Source organism: Aethalodelphis obliquidens, unplaced genomic scaffold (assembly GCF_003676395.1).
Source record: "Aethalodelphis obliquidens isolate GAN/ISIS:26980383/991018 unplaced genomic scaffold, ASM367639v1 scaffold11, whole genome shotgun sequence".
NCBI lineage: Eukaryota > Metazoa > Chordata > Mammalia > Artiodactyla > Delphinidae > Aethalodelphis > Aethalodelphis obliquidens.
In genome coordinates this window covers 35,587,466-35,602,713 of record NW_020837955.1, presented here as the reverse complement: position 1 = coordinate 35,602,713, position 15,248 = coordinate 35,587,466, and the positions used below count along the sequence as shown (strand labels likewise).

At 41.9% G+C, this 15,248-nt stretch overlaps 1 long non-coding RNA gene across 1 annotated transcript; it reads right to left on the bottom strand.

The window, feature by feature from the left end:
• Positions 1-225: 225 nt before the first annotated feature.
• LOC113623670 (uncharacterized) lies at positions 226-4,103 on the bottom strand. The gene is made up of 3 exons (XR_003434004.1): positions 3,941-4,103; positions 3,448-3,526; positions 226-552 (listed from the first exon to the last, which is right to left on the bottom strand). It is a non-coding gene; the product is annotated as an uncharacterized LOC113623670 (long non-coding RNA).
• Between the last annotated feature and the right edge of the window lie 11,145 nt (positions 4,104-15,248).

Sequence of the window (15,248 nt, the reverse complement as noted above, 5' to 3'; positions counted from 1 at the left end):
ATTATCGACAAAACAGACGTAGAGTTACAGAGGTAGATAACAAACTTATGGTTATTGGGGGGCAAGGTGCGGGGGATAAACTGGGATGTTGGGATTGACATATACACTCTACTATGTATAAAATAGGTAATTAATAAAGACCTACTATATAGCACAGGGAACTCTACTCAATGCTCTGTAATGGCCTATATGGGAAAAGAATCTAAAAAAAGTGGACATATGTATATGTATAACTGATTCACTGTGCTGTACACCTGACACTAACACAGCATTGTAAATCAACTATACTCCAATAAAAAGGAAAAAAAGAAAAAAAAAAAGTTGTGGAAGCCATTGGCGGAGCCTGGGATTGGCTGTGGGTGTGGTACCCAAGCTGGACGAGGTGCCCGTTGAGATCCCTTCCAGATGCGATTCTGAAACTCTGCTTGGTGCCCCCATGGGCTGTATGGAGACTGGTCACCAAGCTTTGCCATCAGATGAGAGTTCAGGTCTTCTAACAGAGTTCTCGTGAGATGTGCAGAAGTACCGCAGCTGCGAGCAAGCGCTCCAGCCCTATTTTGCAGAGAAAAGAGGGGATGGTGAGGTTAAATGAATCGGCCACAGTGACTCAACAAGGCATGAGCAACACCTGAAATAAAGCCCCACTGTGCTGCCTCCTTTTGCTCTAAGCTCCGTACCACAATTTCTCCCCTGTATCACCTCATTATTATTCACTTATGTGGGTGTGATCTGAAAGGGAGCATTGTTTCAGAATCAATAGGGGCTGAGTTCGCGTAGTACAGAGAGTGTCTGAGCTTCAAGTACCTCCTTATCGCCAGCACACAGCAGAGGACAGGTCCAAATAAAACACATTATCTGGCCCTGTTGAGTGTCCAAGCCCAGCAGCTGTATTAATGGAACTCTTTATATCCATTCCCTTTATGAACCGACTTTTCTCACTTTCATTTCTCTGGGAACTTCTAAATAGAGCTCTTGCTGAAGAATGACAAGGGTGTTTGAGTTGGAGAGTTGAACAGAAACCATTTGCTCAATGGAGCTCAAACTTGTAAAATGGAGAAGAAAATACGTAAGGGAAGACCACCCCCATTCTAGGATGGCAGGGAGGGATTAAATTACCTGCTTTGTGGCATTCCATGTCATGTTTAAATTTCTAGTGCTAGACTGATACACTTAGCATTGACCTCATACGTTTTTCTCTGAATCTACATGTCTGCAATTAGACACTTAAAAAAAATGTTAACACGTTTTTGCACTTAGAATCCTAGTAATTCTCCATTGGGTTTAGCCTGTGTATAGATATGATACTATAGTCATTTGGAAAAGATTTAGATTATCAGTATTATGCCATTATTGAAAACTTCTAGTAAAACTCTTTCTCGTTACCTTCTACCTTCTATTACTGAGTAGATTATTGTTATGACTGCCTGGTGGGCACTTGCAGGAAGAGTGGTGGTTTCAAATAGTACCGATCCTATCAAATTCAAATTCAGTGTGTTTAGAAATTTTTTTTGGGGGGGCTTCCCTGGTGGCACAGTGGTTGAGAGTCCGCCTGCCGATGCAGGGGACGCGGGTTCGTGCCCGGTCCGGGAAGATCCCACATGCCGTGGAGTGGCTGGGCCCGTGAGCCATGGCCGCTGAGCCTGCGCGTCTGGAGCCTGTGCTCCGCAACGGGAGAGGCCACAGCGGTGAGAGGCCCGCGTACCGCAAAAAAAAAAAAAAAAAAAAAAAAAAAAAGAAGAAAATTTTTTTTTTTATCCCATCTTATAGACCCATAGGCCTGATCCTCCCTGGAAGTGTGTTTTGCTTGGTTGACATACTGTTTAAATATTTTCTGAGTCGGTATAAAAGAATGTTTTAAAAATAAAAATCTGTATTTCTAGCTTATCTGGAAAAGTTCTATCAACACTGGGTCCACCCAGGGCCTGGTTAGGTGCTTGCCCTGATTTCACAGTTGCCATCACTCCCTGTTACTGCCTGCCCCTGAGGCTGAATGTCAGTCTGTAATGTATCATTATACTCTTTTTTTTTTTTTTTAAGAGTAGAGAACTATTTCTCTGTATTTGTGTCTTTATCAAAAATGGAAATATAGGGACTTCCCTGGCGGTGTAGTGGTTAGGACTCCACGCTTCCACGGAAGGGGGCACGGGTTCGACCCCTGATTGGGGAACTAAGAATCCACCTGCTGGCATGGAGTGGCCAGGAGAGGCAGGGATAAAAAAGAAAGAGAAAATTACCCAGGTGACTGTCTGCTTCACAAAATGTGGAGTGCTTTGTGTTTCATATGTTGGTAGATGCCTGATGGCCAGGCTTACTTAGGGGTTTGCTGGGCCCCTAAACTCATTTGCAGTTTTCACCCTCACACTTGCATTTCCTCCACAAGGAGAAGGCAAACTTCCCTACCTTTTCCTTGAGTTCTCAGCTTAAATGTCACCTCTCCATCCCCACCTTTCCTGATTCCTGTGTTAGATTAGGTGGCCCTGCTCTGTGAGGCTGGTACTTTCCCCATCACAACGCTTGCCAGGCTTTCTTGTAATGACATTTAAACATCATCCTTTAACTCTAAGTTCTATGAGGTCATTGTCAGAAGCCCAATTCTAGGACATAGTAGGTGTGCAATAAATATTTTTTTAAAAAGAATGAATGATGTCACTGTAATCTGGATTTTGAATAAAAATAAAATATAATCTCATTTCACTTGAGTCCTTGTAACAAGCTTTTAAATCTATTCATTATAGTTTCAACATAGAGCGACTGCTTCTGAGAAGAGGATTTTTTCCTCTTTTAAATCTAGAGCAGAAATGGATTTAAACAATTGTTATAGAAATAACACTGTTCATGCAATAAGTAGTCATTGAACACCTACTATGTGCCTCCTGCTACTCTCATTGTTGAAGATGCATTGGTCTCTTATGAAGCTTTTACTCTTGTAGGGTTGCGGGATGTGCCAACGATAAACATGTAAATACAGATGAGATAAGCTCAGCTATTGATAAACACTGCAAAGAAGTTAAAACAGGAAAGTGGACTAGAGAATGACTGAGGCGGGACAGGTGGAGAAAAGAGGCTCCTGTAGCTGACGTTGTCAGGGAATGCCTTTTCCTTGACCCGCTATTTAAACTGAGATTTGAATGATAAGAAAATGCCACCTTTAGGAAGACTTGGGAGAAGAGTGCTCCAGTTACAGCAAGGAGCGAGCGCAAAGGCCCTGGGATGGGAGCAAGCTTTGTGTGTTTGAGGGACAAAGATGGAGCTAATGAGGCTGGAGCTTGAGTGAGGAGCCTGGTATGAGATGAGGTCAGAAAAATGGCAAAATCTTACAGGCCACACGAGAGCATGGATTTTTATTCCAAGGAATGCTGTGCCTTTCACAGACATACAGACTCCAGATTTCTCTTGGCAGATAGAATAATGACCTAGAGAAATTGTGGGCTTGAGAATGAAACAGACCTTGGTTTGAATCTCTTCTCCACCTTCTACCAAGCATGACCTTCAGCAGGTCTTTCCTTTCTCTGAGCTCAGATTCCAGCTGTGAAAAATAGGATTAATGCTTTCAGTGTGATTGATTCATGCCTTTGTCCATTCATCCCAGAAATACTTCTTGGGCTTCTATTGTGTGTCAGGCCCTGGAGGTGGATCCTGTTTTGCAGATGGAAATACTGAGGTTCTGAAGAACAGTTAAGTGACTTGCCTGAGCTGAGCAGATATCAAGGGGCTGGGGCAGGACTGGAATGTGGTCTTCACGGTCTAAATCCTGAGCTTATCCTACCTACTTGATTCCTCCCAGGGTCCTTCCTACCCCCAGATGCTCTCCTTCTTCCCAAACCTATGACCCTAGGAGAATACTTGACAGTGACACATCTTAAAAAATACATTTTGATTGTAGGGGTGGGAGCTAATCTCAGCAGTTGACACCACTGTTTGACTTGAATCAATGACTTACCTTTAGTAGTGATATTGGGACACTTCAAACATCATCCAGTAGGTAAGAATTTTTGTTGTTGTTCAGGAAGCTTTTCTCTAGGAATCAAATACTGCTTTCACCCAAACAGGAGGGAACTGGTCTTATTCATAGCTACTATTGCTCTTGAAAGTTTTATTGTTAGTATATATATTTTAAAACTTAAAATAAATGAAGCAGATTCTTCAACATGTGTAGTGGGGATCTGGGGAGTGGCGTGGGGTGGTGGCTCCTAGGGGAAACGTTCACGCCTCCCTCCCATCCCTAGGTCACCAGGCACCAGCTCTTTCCCATTTCCTCCTTGTCTTCTGGCTGACCCTCCCTGTCTTTTAGGAGGCTAACCTACTCCCTGGCTAGGAAATATTGGGTTTTGCAAGGTTGCACCAGACCCCCCATTTTTTTCTTTTAGAGTGAGGTGCTGGTCCCAAAGGATTTTTATTCACTTTATTTTAAATTTTTATTGGAGTATAGTTGATTTACAACTGATTCACTTTGCTGTACACCTGAAACTAACAGAACATTGTAAATCAACTGTGCACCAGAGGCCCTTCTATCTCCTTACTGTCTCTTCCTGGAGCACCTCATTCATACCCACAGCTACCATGACCACCACTGAGTAGGGCACTCACCACCTTCTTCCTATCAGACGTTGTCTTTCAGCTGAATGTCTGATGGTGTACTTGCTATTTTCTCTTGGATCTCTTGAAGGAAGCTCAAACACAACACGTCCAGACAGATTTTCACTCCCCAGACCTGTTGTTTTCCTAGTGTTTTCTATCTCAGTGAGTATTACCACCATCTATTCCATTACACAAGCCAGGAAATGGGGAGTTAACTCTTCATCTCCACCCCAGATCGAGTTCAGCCCCATTTTATCTCCTAAATAGTTCTGGTAATTCTACCACTACCACACTAGTCCAGGCTGCTCTAGGAACCCCCTTCCCCCGCTACCCACTCACCACAAGGCAGCCAGACTGGTCCTTTCAAATGGCAAAGCTGGTCACGTGACCCCATGGCTTAAAATTCTCCAGTGTTTTTTTTTAATTTAGAATAAAGATGGAATTCCTTGACTTTACCTACAGGGCCTTGTTGAGTCTGGCCCTTTCTATCCTCTGTACTCTTATCTTAAACTAGATTTGTCTATGCTCTCTCCCCTGCAGCAAGCTGATCTTCTTTCTGCCCATTATGCCATAGCCTCTTTTCACACTCTTCCCTCAGTCTGGAACCCTCTTTCACTCCTTCTTTGCTTGGTTGAGTCTCATTCACCCTGTAGTTCCCAATTTCTTATCACTGCTCAGGCACGGATTTCCTGGCCGGGTTGAATTCCTTCCTAACAGTTTCTGTGTTGCTGTACTGCCACTTTGCAGCCCTTTTTATACTTACAATTTCATTTTTACTTCTTTATTTTTAATTTTTATTGGGGTATAGTTGGTATATACTTACAATTTTAAAGTTTTATTCATGTGATTATTAATCTCTCTCCTCCACGAGCCTGTGAATTTCATGAGTACCGGGACCCTGCCTACTTTTGTCCCTACCCCAAGTACAGTAATTGACATTGTAGATTCAGTAGAGGTTTCTTTACCATGAACTGTCAGTGGATACTAATACCCCCTACAAGTTTTGAGGGTATAGTAGTGTCAATCCCAGACAGCTGGGTTGCAGTAATTGACCTGAATTGCCATTACTACCATCACTACTACCACCATCACCACCACGACCACCACCACCACCACCACACCACATCACCACCACCATCATCGCTGTCATTATCATCATGGTACTCTTAGCCCTGGTGTCAAAGTTAGTCAGTTATTATTCTCCTACTATGGGACATAACCAGTTGTTCACTGGTTTCCTGGGAACATCTAGAGTTCTGATGAAGGTGCCTCAGATATTTATATTATGTTGTTTGTTAGTTACCTTCTTAAATAATAAAAATAGTGCTTTTCCTTCAGGCCTTAGAGAGCTTAGGTCTTCAGATTGGAAAACACACAAATTCTCCCAAAGGTAAGAACTGGGATCTCGGTGGCTGGGATCTCACAGGAAGAGTGTTGGGCGCGGCTGTGGCTCCGTCTCTGGGCTGCGCGTGGAGTGGGAGGGCTCTCTTCATGCAAGCGCTTCCTCATGGAGGGGTTGGAGCTGCGGCAGACGCAGGCCTGGGCAGCCCCTTCTCTGCTGCCTCCTTCTCTTCCTGAGGGCTCCCTGGTACTCCTGCCATCTGATGCTACCCAGCCGTGTGGCTGACAGGGTCTTGGTGCTCCGGCCAGGTGTCAGGCATGAGCCTCTGAGGTGGGAGAGCCAAGTCCAGGACATTGGTCCACCAGAGATATCCTGGCTCCACGTAATATCATACGGTGAAAGTTCTCCCAGAGATTTCTGTCTCAATGCTAAAACACAGCTACATTCAACAACCAGCACACTACAGTGCTGGACACGCTATGCCAAACAACTAGCAAGACAGGAACACAACCCTACCCATTAGCAGAGAGGCTGCCTAAAATCAGAATAAGGTCACAGACACCCCAAAAGACACCACCAGATGCACTCCTGTCCCCGAGAAAGGCAAAATCCAGCCTCATCCACCAGAACACAGGCACTAGTCCCCTCCACCAGGAAGCCTACACAACCCACTGAACCAACCTTAGCCACTGGGGACAGACACCAAAAACAACGGGAACTACGAACCTGCAGCCTGTGAAAAGGAGACCCCAAATACAGTAAGTTAAGCAAAATGAGAAGACAGAGAAACACAGCAGATGAAGGAGCAAGGTAAAAACCCACCAGACCAAACAAATGAAGAGGAAACAGGCAGTCTACCTGAAAAAGAATTCAGAGTAATGATAGTAAAGATGATCCAAAAATCTTGGAAATAGAACGGAGAAAATAAAAGAAGCATTTAACAAGGACCTAGAAGAACTAAAGAGCAAACAAACAATGATGAACAATACAATAAAAGAAATTAAAAATTCTCTAGAAGGAATCAATAGCAGAATAACTGAGGCAGAAAAACGGATAAGCGACCTGGAAGATAAAAGAGTGGAAATGAGCACTGCAGAGCAGAATAAAGAAAAAAGAATGAAAAGAATTGAGGACACTCTTAGAGACCTCTGGGACAACATTAAACGCACCAACATTCGAATTATAGGGGTCCCAGAAGAAAAAGAGAAGAAGAAAGGGAATGAGAAAGTATTTGAAGAGATTATAGTTGAAAACTTCCCTAACATGGGAAAGGAAATAGTCAATCAAGTCCAGGAAGCACAGAGAGTCCATACAAGATAAATCCAAGGAGAAACAAGGCAAGACACATATGAATCAAACTATCAAAAATTAAATACAAAGAAAAAATATTAAAAGCAGCAAGGGAAAAACAACAAATAACATAAAAGGGAATCCCCATAAGGTTAACAGCTGATCTTTCCACAGAAACTCTGCAAGCCAGAAGGGAGTGGCAGGACATATTTAAAGTGATGAAAGGGAAAAACCTACAACCAAGATTACTCGACCCAGCAAGGATCTCATTCAGATTCGACGGAGAAATTAAAACCTTTACAGACAAGCAAAAGCTAAGAGAATTCAGCACCACCAAACCAGCTTTACAACAAATGCTAAAGGAACTTCTCTAGGCAGGAAACACAGGAGAAGGAAAAGACTTACAATAACAAATCCAAAACAATTAAGAAAATGGTAATAGGAACATACATATCGATAATTACCTTAAATGTACATGGATTAAATGCTCCCACCAAAAGACACAGACTGGCTGAATGGATACAAAAACAAGACCCGTATATATGCCGTCTACAAGAGGCCCACTTCAGACCTAGGGACACAGTCAGACTGAAAGTGAGGGGATGGAAAAAGATATTCCATGCAAATGGAAATCAAAAGAAAGCTGGAGTAGCAATTCTCATATCAGACAAAATAGACTTTAAAATAAAGACTGTTACAAGAGGCAAAGAAGGACACTACATATTGATCAAGGGTTCAATCCAAGAAGAAGATATAACAATTGTACATATTTATGCACCCAACATAGGAGCACCTCAATACATAAGGCAAATGCTAACAGCCGTAAAAGGGAAAATCAACAGTAACACAATCATAGTAGGGGACTTTAACACCCCGCTTTCATCAATCGACAGATCATCCCAAATGAAAACAAATAAGGAAACACAAGCTTTAAATGATACATTAAACAAGATGGACTTAATTGATATTTATAGGACGGACATTCCATCCAAAAGCAACAGAATACACTTTCTTCCCAAGTGCACATGGAACATTCTGCAAGACAGATCATATCTTGGGTCACAAATCAAGCCTTGGTAAATTTAAGAAAATTGAAATCGTATCAAGTTATCTTTTCCGACCACAAAGCTATGAGACTAGATATCAATTACAGGAAAATATCTGTAAAAAATACAAACACATGGAGGCTAAACAATACACTACTAAATACCCAAGAGATCACTAGGAAATCAAAGAGGAAATCAAAAAATACCGAGAAACAAATGACAACGAAAACACGACGACCCAAAACCTATGGGATGCAGCAAAAGCTGTTCTAAGAGGGAAGTTGATAGCAATGCAATCCTACCTCCAGAAACAAGAAACATCTCAAATAAACAACCTAACCTTATACCTAAAGCAATTAGAGAAACAAGAACAAAAAATCCCCAAAGTTAGCAGAAGGAAAGAAATCGTAAAGATCAGATCAGAAATAAATGAAAAAGAATTGAAGGAAAGGATAGCAAAGATCAATGAAACTAAAAGCTGGTACTTTGAGAAGATAAACAAAATTGATAAACCATTAGCCGGACTCATCAAGAAAAAAAGGGAGAAGACTCACATCAGTGGAATTAGAAATGAAAAAGGAGAAGTAGCAACTGACACTTTAGAAATACAAAGGATCATGAGAGATTACTACAAAAACTATATGCCAAAAAAATGGACAATCTGGAAGAAATGGACAAATTCTTAGAAAAGCACAACCTTCTCAGACTGAACCAGGAAAAAATAGGAAATATAAACCAACCAATCACAAGCACTGAAATTGAGACTGTGATTAAAAATCTTCCAACGAACAAAAGCCCAGGACCAGATAGCTTCACAGGCAAATTTTATCACACATTTAGAGAAGAGCTAACACCTGTCCTTCTCAAACTCTTCCAAAATATAGCAGAGGGAGGAATACTCCCAAACTCATTCTACAAGGTCACCATCACCCTGATACCAAAACAAGACAAAGATGTCGCAAAGAAAGAAAACTACAGGCCAATATCACTGATGAACATAGATGCAAAAATCCTCAACAAAATACTAGCAAACAGAATCCAACAGCACATTAAAAGGATCATACACCATGATCAAGTGGGATTTTTCCCAGGGATGCGAGGATTCTTCAATATACACAAATCAATCAATGCAATAAACCATATTAACACATTGAAGGAGAAAAACCATATGATCATCTCGATAGATGCAGAAAACCTTTCGACAAAATTCAACACCCATTTATGATAAAAACCCTCCAGAAAGTAGGCATAGAGGGAACTTACCTCAACATAATAAAGGCTATATATAACAAACCCACAGCCAACTTTGGTTCTCAATGGTGAAAAACTGAAAGCATTTCCTCTAAGATCAGGAACAAGACACTCTCACCACTATTATTCACCATAGTTTTGGAAGTTTTAGCCTCAGCAATCAGAGAAGAAAAAGAAATAAAAGGAATCCAAATCGGAAAAGAAGAAGTAAAGCTGTCACTGTTTGCAGATGACATGATACCATACATAGAGAATCCTAAAGATACTACCAGAAAACTACTAGAGCTAATCAATGAATTTGGTAAAGTCGCAGGATACAAAATTAATACACAGAAATCTCTTGCATTCCTATACACTAATGATGAAAAATCTGAAAGAGAAATTAAGGAAACACTCCCATTTACCACTCCAACAAAAAGAATAAAATACCTAGGAATAAACCTACCTAAGGAGAAAAAAGACTTGTATGCAGAAAACTATAAGACACTGATGAAAGAAATTAAAGATGATACCAGCAGATGGAGAGATATACCATGTTCTTGGATTGGAAGAATCAACATTGTGAAAATGACTGTACTACCCAAAATGATCTACAGATTCAATGCAATCCCTATCAAACTACCAATGGCATTTTTCACAGAACTAGAACAAAAAATTGCACAATTTGTATGGAAACACAAAAGACCCCGAATAGCCAAAGCAATCTTGAGAAAGAAAAACGAAGCTGGAGGAATCAGTCTCCCTGACTTCTGACTATACTACAAAGCTACAGTAATCAAGACAGTATGGTACTAGCACAAAAACAGAAATATAGATCAATGGAACAGGATAGAAAGGCCAGAGATAAACTCACGCACATATGGTCACCTTATCTTTGATAAAGGAGGCAAGAATACACAATGGAGAAGACAGCCTCTTCAATAAGTGGTGCTGGGAAAACTGGACAGCAACATATAAAAAAATGAAATTGGAACACTCCCTAACACCATACACAAAAACAAGCTCAAAATGGATTAAAGACCTAAATGTAAGGCCAGACACTATAAAACTCTTAGAGGAAAACATAGGCAGAACACTCTATGACAATAATCACAGCAAGATCCTTTTTACCCACCTCCTAGAGAAGTGGAAAGAAAAACAAAAATAAACAAATGGGACTTAATGAAACTTAAAATCTTTTGCACAGCAAAGGAAACCATAAAGAAGATGAAAAGACAGCTCTCAGAATGGGAGAAAATATTTGCAAACAAAGCAACCTACAAAGGATTAATCTCAAAATATACAAGCAGTTCATGCAGCTCAATATCAAAAAAAAAAATCAACCCAATCCAAAAATGGGTAGAAGACCTAAATAGACATTTCTCCAAAGAAGATATACAGATGGCCAACAAACACATGAAAGGATGCTCAACATCACTAATCATTAGAGAAATGCAAATTGAAACCACAATGAGGTATCACCTCACACCAGTCAGAATGGCCATCATCAAAAAATCTACAAGCAATAAATGCTGGAGAGGAGGTGTGGAGAAAAGGGAACCTTCTTGGATTGTTGGTGGGAATGTAAATTGATACAGCCACTATGGAGAACAGTATAGAGGTTCCTTAAAAAACTAAAAATAGAACTACCATATGACCCAGCAATCCCACTACTGGGCATATACCCTGAGAAAACCATAACTCAAAAAGAGTCATGTACCATAAAATTCATTGCAGAAGTTTTTACAATAGCCAGGACATGGAAACAACCTAAGTGTCCATCGACAGTTGAATGGATAAAGAAGATGTGGCACATGTATACAATGGAATATTACTCAGCCGTAAAAAGAAACGAAATTGAGTTATTTGTAGTGAGGTGGATGGACCTAGAGACTGTCATACAGAGTGAAGTAAGTCAGAAAGAGAAAAACAAATACCGTATGCTAACACACATATATGGAATCTAAAAAAAACAAACAAAAAACGGTTCTGAAGAACCCAGGGGCAGGACAGGAATAAAGACGCAGACGTAGAGAAAGGATTTGAGGACACGGGGAAGGGGAAGGGTAAGCTGGGACGAAGTGAGAGAGTGGATGGACTTATATATACTACCAAATGTAAAATAGATAGCTAGTGGGAAGCAGCCGCATAAAACAGGGAGATCAGCTTGGTGCTTTGTGACCACCTAGAGGGGTGGGATAGGGAGGGTGGGAGGGAGTCGCAAGAGGGAGGAGATATGGGGATATATGCATATATATAGCTGATTCACTTTGTTATAAAGCAGAAACTAACACCATTTTAAAGCAATTATACTCCAATAAAGATGTTAAAAAAAACAGAAAAGAATTGGGATCTGATTTATTCATGTAACAAATATTTATTGAGTGCCTAATGTGTATAAGGTACTCTGTTAGGGGCTTAGAATACCAGGCCCTCAGGGAAAGTATGGTAGAGGAAAATAGGCAATAAACAAATAAATTAAAATATATATATTAGGGTTATAAACACTATCCTGAAAACAAAATGATGTAGTAGAGCCTGAGGGGCTATTTTAGATTGCATAGTGTGGTAGCTTATTTTGCAATGTAACAATCAGCCTTAAAATCTCAGTGGCTTATTTCAACAACAAGGATTTATTTTTAGGTTCCTCCTTTGTTGGTGGGCTCTTCATTCACCTGGGACGGGTGATTATCTAGGCACATTCTTTTCAGCAGAGGAAGTGGGTGAGTGGAAGCATATAATAGGTCTTACGGCCTCAGCTCAGACCTGGCCCACTGTCACTTACACCCACATTTTAGGACCAAAGCAAATCATGTGACCGATGTCAGTGGAGAAAAGTTGCCCTGCCTACAGTGAGTAGTGCTGAAAACACACCCGGCAGGAGTATGGACGTATAATCCTCTTACTGGGAAAAGAGAGCTGGGAACCATAATTCAGTCTACCCTAGAGCTCAGGAACCCTCAGCGGAGGCACCATGCCAGCTGAGACGTACACAAGAGGAGGAGCCAGCCCTGCGATTGTCCTGAGAAAGAGTTCCAAACAGAGGGCCCAGTGCGGAGGAGGTCCCAGGGCAGGAACAGGCTTGGGGGATTGGATGAAACAGGAAAGAATCAAGTGTGGCCGAAGAGGTGGCAGGAGGGAGATTCGCAGGGTTGGCAGGTGCCTGATCACAGGTGGCCTTGCAGGTCACAGTGAGGGTTTGGGTTCTGCAATGAGAAGAATGGGTGTGACAAGGGTACTTATGTTTTCAAAAGAAAACTCTGGCCATATTTGGTGCCTCATATCTGGCAGGTAGGCAAGTAAGGCAGGTCAGCTTTGAAAACCTTTACGAAGGATGACCTGAAATCCCAGAGGCTTTTTCTCAAGGGATTTAAAAGCTACCCTAGGAAACTGCAGGATCATGTAGCCCAAGCTCTGGTCCTTCCCGCTGGAGCTGGGCATGGACCCTCTGTTTCTTGGGGGTGCGCCTCCCCAGGGAGCCAGTTGACTTGTCCGGGAGAAAGAGAGTTCATGGTGGGCCCCAGATATGTACACCACTCTGACACAACCTCCTAATCCAGAGCAGAAGCCTCAATAAGGAATCACTTTAGAAGAAAGGCTGTGCTTTAATTTATTGTTTTTTTTCCCTAAAGTTTAAACATTCTCTGCACTTGAGTGGCTGTTGCTTATGCATCTGACTTATTTAGGCAATTTGCTATTGTGTGTGTGGTCCAATCCAGCCTGTTTCAGTAAAGTGTATGTTAGATGCTTGGAAATTGTCCAACGGGCATTTTGTACGTGTGTGTGTGGTGCAGTGGAGGCAGTGGGGGAGAAAAGATGGCAAGGAAATTTTTGACTAGCAACCCAAGCATGATGTTCGCAGATGAATAGTATACATTTAATTTGAAGAATGAATTCTTTTTTTTTTTAATTTTGGCTATTGTCAGTCATATTGCAAGCACACTGGCGTGGTTTAAATTAGCGTTGTGGAAGCAATATACTGCAGAGGAGTGCGTGACTCAATTATTAAGAGCAATCCATGAGGACCAAGCACGAAACCGTCTCAGCAAATAGAGAAACTTTATATGGAGGTTTTCGCCAGCTGTGTCCCTGGTCATCGAGCACAACATGTAACTGTTTGCCCAGGGACTATTTGGGGAAAAGCAGTCATTTCATGAAGGGTACAGATTAGGTTTGAAATTTTGTTTGGATCATTTGCCAAGAAATTGGCGTCCAAAAAATTAAATATGAAAAATGTTAAGGGAATTGGAAACTAAGGCAGGGAACTCCGCTCAGCAAATTTTAACTTTTACTAACCTGTTAGAAAAGAATATTGCTGAGTAATTCTGTCATGTTTATCATTTGTTCCTAGTCTATCATTTCTGTAAGGCTCTGATGGGGAAGTAGGAATCTCAGGAGCTTTAAGAGTGGAAGGACTGGGCTTCCCTGGTGCCGCAGTGGTTGAGAGTCCGCCTGCCGATGCAGGGGATACGGGTTCATGCCCCGGTCTGGGAAGATCCCACATGCCACGGAGAGGCTGGGCCCGTGAGCCATGGCTGCTGAGCCTGCACGTCCGGAGCCTGTGCTCCGCAATGGGAGAGGCCACAACAGTGAGAGGCCTGCGTACCGCAAAAAAAACCCAACAACAAAAAAGAGTGGAAGGACTAAGATGAAACCTTGCCTTCATGACTTACGGACAGTGTGAGCTTGGGCAAGTTATCTCGCTTTGTGCCTACATTCACTCATTTGTAAAGTGGGAGGGGCCGTGCACACCTTCCAGGCTTAGGAGAAGAATAAATGAGCTCATGTTTGCAAAAAGCCTTTTTAAACTTGCAAGTATGCACAAATATGCATTACAGCTTTTACTGATGGTCATGACCAGTTGAGGGTCACTATTGAGCACTGCAGATATGAAGAATTTGGAAATAAGAAAATAAGAATCTTAACATTTTTGAAAATTCCTAGGGCTATTTAATTGAACAATCAAAAGAAAAAGCCAGGGCAAGTGTTTCAGCTCCGACTCTGGGGGAGTGGACTTGCAAGATGGTGGGAAGCAGATTGTGACCAAAGGCAAAGAAAAATAAAATGAGAACAAATCTGCAACAGGTTTCAGTCTGATGTTTTTCTGAACCTCACAAGCCAATAGAGGACTTGGAGCCCCTCATCTTGTTCTCATTTCCACCTATGATGGGCCCATCAGCTTGGGATGATAAAGAGCTCCCCCTACAGAGAGAGAAGCATCTGATGATTCAGAGCAGCTACAGGTGAGGGGGGTGGGAGGGGGCTTGGGGACCAAGGGCAGGTGTGAGGTCTCTAGGATAGACACCTCCCATCTCAAACAAACAGGGGCCCAGCAAGGCTCCTACCATGACATAATCACTCAGGATCTGTTTATTGCACTGACGAACAAATGGACTAATGGAGACAAAAGCAGGAGATGGGGGCTTAAAATCAGATTCTGCTCATTCTTGAAGTCCCACCTGAAGTTCCACCTTGTCTGTGTGGTCTTTTCACCAGGTAGATATCCTTTTCACCCTCGTTCTTACCGTTTCTACCATTGGGGAGAATGCTTCGGGCCTTTCTTTGCTTGTCTCATCCAGTCTGTTTTTAAAATAGGAGGTTCTTTTCTGGGATGTTTGCCATTACTAGGAGCTGCCCTTTGCACTGAAGACCCAAAGAAGAAAGGGTGTCCTCTATTATCATTGAGTCTACTGCCTGGAAGGGATGATTGATATAAAAGCCAATAACCAACATTTCTCCAAAGAAAATATACAAATGGTCAA